This window comes from Nilaparvata lugens, chromosome 4 (genome assembly GCF_014356525.2).
Source record: "Nilaparvata lugens isolate BPH chromosome 4, ASM1435652v1, whole genome shotgun sequence".
NCBI lineage: Eukaryota > Metazoa > Arthropoda > Insecta > Hemiptera > Delphacidae > Nilaparvata > Nilaparvata lugens.
This window is the reverse complement of record NC_052507.1, coordinates 20,863,318-20,869,456: the sequence shown is the minus strand read 5'-3', so window position 1 is coordinate 20,869,456 and position 6,139 is coordinate 20,863,318.

The following is a 6,139-nucleotide window of genomic DNA, read 5'->3' as shown; positions in this document are numbered from 1 at the left end:
AATTTCTTACTTACTTACTCTTACTCCCAGGGCTATCTATATCTAAGTTGACATTTGGCCGCACTAACAAACTGTCTCCACGTAGTTTGCTCCTCAGCATCTCATTCTGTCGCTCCAAGTCTCTCCATGTCAGTCTTGACCTGTTGCCACCATCTCTATTTGGGTCTCCCACTGGGTCTTCTTCCTAGAGGGTTGGGTGTTGAAACTTTTTTCAGCTTGTACTCTTTTCCTCTATTTTATTTCACTCACAATGTCTTGTTCATTGTAGAGGTCTCTGATTTCCTTATTACGTCTCCTCCTCCATTCTCCATGCTCGTATGTGGGCCCATATATATTTGCAGCACTTTATTTTCAAACACTATGAGCTTTTGTTCTTCTTTCTTGGTTGGTCATTTTCCAAGTTTCAGACTCATAGAGTAACACTGGACTTATAATTGTCTTGTATAGTCTGAGCTTTGTTCTGTGAGATAGGGACTTTGAAGAAAGTAGGTTTTTCCAGGCATACATACACCTGTTTGCTGAGTTTACTCTATTTTGTATCTCTACACTGACCAAATTTTTACTTAAGATTCCGAGAAATTTGAATTCCTGCACTTGTTTGAATTCATGTTCATCTATTTTCAGGCTGCCCATCCCATTCCCCTGGTTTCTTGTAAAATGTATAAATTTAGTTTGAAGTCATTTATTATAAGGCCCATTTTCTCGGCTTCTTCTATTAGCAATTTGGTGAGAGTTTTCGTGTCCTCTATATTTTCTGAAATAATTGCCACATCATCTGCAAAAGCCAACACATTAATCTTCGATCCAACCTCTACACCGACATGTTGCTGTGCTACTTTTTGGAGCACTTCTTCTATGGCCAATGGCAATTGTCATGAATATGGCACTCCGTGGTCATTTCTGGGTAACAGCCGTGGAAGATGTCTCAATTTCTTCGTTAGGTCTAGCATAATAAGGATCAAATTCAAATTGAGTTTATTCAAAAAATCATTACAAATCAGTACATGTATAAATAATATAAAACACTTGTGAATTTTCCCCAAATAGACAAGTCTGTGTGTGGGGGAAGAGTTCTAATGAAAAATAACTTTGAACTGATAAGAGAATAAATATTTACAATATAACTTGAAAAATTCAAAAGTTAATTCAATTTAGTGAAGAAAGTATAGATGTTTGAATTGAATAAGTACAATATAACTATTATGGTATTCGCAGCTTTAACATGACACTAGATAACATTTAAAACCTGAAAAATTATAAATTATGAGCAATATATTGATGATGTTGATATATTTATACATACAGAGTGTTTCAGAGAAACAGGAAATTCCGAAAGCCAAACAACCTCAAGCAAAACAAATCCTCAAACAAAGCCCCCCACATCACTCAACAGCAGAACCAATGCCATCCCAGAACAAACAACACCGCAACACTTATCCCCCGAAGATGACATCCCACAGGTGCATTCCCCCTCCATGCAAACATCTCTGCAGTCTCTTCATTACACTTTCCATGTATGGCCCGACGCAACATCACAACTGGAATCCGAAATCGCTTCTCGAATCTTGGCCCTCAATTCTGTAACAACGGAAGAGCTGAAAGCCAAGATTCGAGAAGCGATTTCAGACTCCAGTATAATCGTGAAGATGATAAGTCGAAATCACAGGCGAACACCTTGGATACAAGATGGCCGCAAAAATATTTAGGGGTTTGCTATATCGCTTGTATTTCAATAACCGTTTTAGATATTCAACCGTTTTTTGAATGAAAATATTTTAAAAATCTCCATCTACAAATTTTGTTCTATAAACTTTCCCTCTAAAACGCATATTTTATTAGTTATAACCTTCAAAACCCCCCCAAAAAAGTTATTTTTTCTAAATTTTTATAATTATTTATTTCGATTGCGCAATGAATACAGATAAATCTCAAATCGATGAAATTCAGATAGTTTCTTCAGCTTCAGAACGATATATCTTCATGTATAGTACGTCAAGAAATGTGTTCTCCAGCGCCCTCCAAAAAAAACCCTGCATGACTTCTGGTGCGTTTTTCCTTATGCATGAGGTAACAAGCTAGAACTATAAAATCGATTTTTCATGACTACTTTGAGACAGAGACTTGTAAATGGTCTCAATCTCTTCGTTACAACAAGCCGAATAAGAATATTGATGATGGAAACAACGAAAATATCATCATTGAAAAATTTAAGATGGCGGCCATTATTGACAGAAATTTTTATATCGTTTGCTATTCAGTTATTGTGAGATATATTGGATTGGTTTTATCACCAAAGTGTATAGAATTAACCAAACTAGGATGTTCGACAGAATCGTCTCATTTCGACCGCTTTTTTCATGATTTATTCAACTTAAAAAACCTTAAACATACATTTTTCGGGGACAATATTTCACTTTCCACCCTGTAAATGTATTCACAGTAGACATTCACTAGTGTTATTGGTACAGTGTTGTAGAATATTTCCAAAGCTTTAAAATGACATCTGGTTGGAGGCTGTAAGCCCATATTCAACGGTTGGAGCGTAATAGGAAAAAGAGAGAAAAGTACTGTTTGCAGCGGAAAACACGCTTCTTCCACCAAATGCCAATCCCAACAATTAGAAAACCGTGTAACTCATGACTCCTTGAAGGTACAGACTTGCGGGAATGGTATCAATCTCTTTATAATGATGTGTAGAAAGAGATTATCCATGATGGCAATCTCAAAAATATGAATAAGAATATTGATGACATCATGAAAATAACAAGATGACGGCAAAAATATGTCGATTTTCATAGAATCGTCAGTAATTCTAATAATGTCGAGGATATCAGATCAATTCAGCCATCTGGAAGCTCCAAAATAATCGCATACTACAATATCCGAAAGATTCATCCAATTCCAACAACACACAATAGTGTTTGAAAAGTGAGTGTAGAGTTCAAAAAGTCAACTGAAATTAAATTTACGCGTTCAAGATGGTTGTCTTCGAATGACTTTATTCAATCAATTGAGTTTTAGTTCTTGCAACAAAACATAGAAAATGTTCAGATCACTTCATGCATCTACAGGTTTACTGCTGATGTGTTCACTGTAAAAAACAGAGTAGTGCTACAGAATTATTCAATAAAGTTTAAAATTATGTTAAAAATTGAATAATGTATAATCCAAAATCGAATTTCATTCATATGATTTCCGAGTTCCTTATCAATTTTCCCACATTCATTGTAACAATTATATAACTACTTTATATAACAATTCTAACTACTGTTTATTACTACTGTAATAAACAGTAGTTGTTTCTCATTGAAATGTATCGAAAATTACTCATTTACTTTCCACATTCACATCCAACAAGTGAGCATTCACAATAATAATTATATCGTTGATGCAAATGGATTCTAGCTGTGCAAGGCTATTTTCTTATTAAATTGTATGTTTGATGTTACAGTTATTGATTCTCTGTCAAATGGGCTAAGGATAAGTGTACGGTAATTATATTTTTGTCACTTCGGACTTTATTATTGATACGGCACCCTTCTTTGAGAATGAAGTTTTTCACCGCAGCATTATCAGTATAGAATTATTAAAGAAGATTTTATAGAGAATGTCCAGCATTCACTAGCCTACTAGTATCTCATCAGTGTGGTAGAAAACTATCGCCAAAATGGATATTTGCAACATTTTCATTGGCTATTGCAAGTTTTTGGGTGTTTACCCTATTCGATATGATTTTAAAAACATGGATGCTCCATTCAGGAAAGCAAAGTTTTTCTTGACAAGACACATCTTTTTTATCATTATTACAATATTTGCTTTAATCACCAAGTAAGTCATGTATATGTGTTATTTCTCTTCAAAAAATATGTAGGCCTATATAATACTGCCAGAATAAATATTTCATTAACACTTTGCACAGAGATGTTGTGGAATTTCTCCATATTAAGGTGAAATAAAAAGATGTTGTCAATTCCACAAAGTTTACTTTTTACAAAGTTAAACTTTGTGGAATTGACAACATCTTTTTATTTCACCTTAATAAATATTTCAATTTGATTGTAGTTAGTTCATTGTTTATGTATACTTAACATACGTTATAGTGGGGTGAAACCATCATTAAGGCTGTGCAACAGGCTAATAAAACGTCTCACTGATGGTATTTTTTAACGTTTTTCGATTTGTATAATAATTTTCTTCTTCTTTCTCAGTTACCCATCTGACTCACAGTGTTGGGTGGTTTGAGGATTCCTCGGCCCAGCGCCTCCACTTGCCTCTATCTCCTGTCATTCTCTTCCTTTGATGGAGGGTTTTTCCTCTAGCAGCTCCTAGTGTTCCTACATATTTTTGGCACATATTTTTTACATACCTTGGGACGTCCTCTCTGTTTTTTTAAAGATTAAGTCTTTTGAAGATGATTTCAAATTTGTTTCTGTAGGTAGGAGGATAGATGCTTCACATACTAGAACCGAAGAAAGTAGTACTCTAAGGATACCCAATAATCGAACTGCTATTTTCACAAAGTCCTTTTTAGTCAGTGCCTGTCATGCTTGGAGTGCACTTCCCGTATCTATCAGGTCCATCGAGAGCCTGTCCATCGAAAGTAAAATGTACTCACCGATATCATAGTCGTTTAGAAAGTTTTCTAATACGAAGTTATCCGACAACGAAATCACAATATGAAGCAAGTAGTTTGTTTTTATGTCGATTATTCAACTAATATATCGACATTCCACAAGATATCGACTGTAGAACCTTGATAGTGATCAGGGCTACGGCTATCATCAGTGGCGAATTTTCAGGACATGCTAGGCATGCACCGCATGCTTTACAAATAACTGGAAAAAGAGTGAATTAAATTGTTAAAAATGTATAAGATCTTAGAATATGAAGTATCTTATTATATTTTAATTGTAATATTTGAATTATGTAAGTAATTGAATGCCAACTTATGATTCTCTTTATATTTTACGTGTGATTGCGTAAACAATATACTTTTGAGGGAGAGTTGGATGTTGTGTATCATTCAACATGACATGATATACTGTAGGCCTACCATACAGTAGAGCTGGATGTTCTACTGTTCTGGATGTTCTAGAGCATCCTCTCGAGACCAATATATAGCTATGGACGTATGCCCGCGCATACGCGAATTTCAGTTCCCCTGCTGAAATACCCCACGTGTATTTGCTGTTGGCTGTTAAGTGAGATGTACAATTAAGCGTAATTTATGAAAAATGACCTTAGAAATTGAAGTAAACCGTTTCCAGACCGGTAGCTACTACAGTAATTTTTAAGATATGTGACGAAATACGCAAAACTTGGTCCCGAAAAACAAGTTCCTTTAAGGTTTGAAGCAGATTTACCATGTTAAATGTACAATAAACACGAAATATTTTTGTTCAGAACTTCTAGAAAATTTAATTTCGAAGAGAAAGTTGTTAAATAAGTCTATAATAGACAAACGGAACCTTTAAAAAATAATACTTAATATTACGGTATGTAGAGAGCTTAAAAGATTTTGTCTATTTTTCATGCGTTTTGTATGTAATAGAGGATTTTTTTAAAGTTGCGTTTGTCTATTTTAGACTTATTTTAACATCTTCTCTTCAAAATTAAATTTTCTAGAAGTCCAATAGAAAAATATTTTGTGTTTATTGTAGCCTACATGGTAAACCTGCTTCAAACTTTAAAGGAACTTGTTTTACGGGATCAATTTTCGCGTATATTTCATCACATATCTTAAAAATTACTGAAGCTACCGGTCTGGAAACGGTTTTATTAAATTTTTCAGTTGATTTTACATAAATTACGTCTTTAATTGTACATCTTACTTAACAGCCAAAAAACCCATATGGCTTTGTTTCAGCAGGGGAACCAACTGAATTCAGACGAAATCTTTCACTCTGTATAACTTGATAACCAAGCATTTTCGGACCCATGTTAATCGGAAATTTTTTATTCTTTTGATGTGAGGAATCACTCCCTGGCTTATTGGTACCTTTTTTCAGAACACTCTGTATATCGCCAACTTTCTTATACAGAGTGTTTACGAACTCCCAACCAATACTCTAGGGCATTGTTCCTGGGTAAAAAACATATCTAAATATCATATTTTAATTGTCCGGAAGTCTTCAGTTAC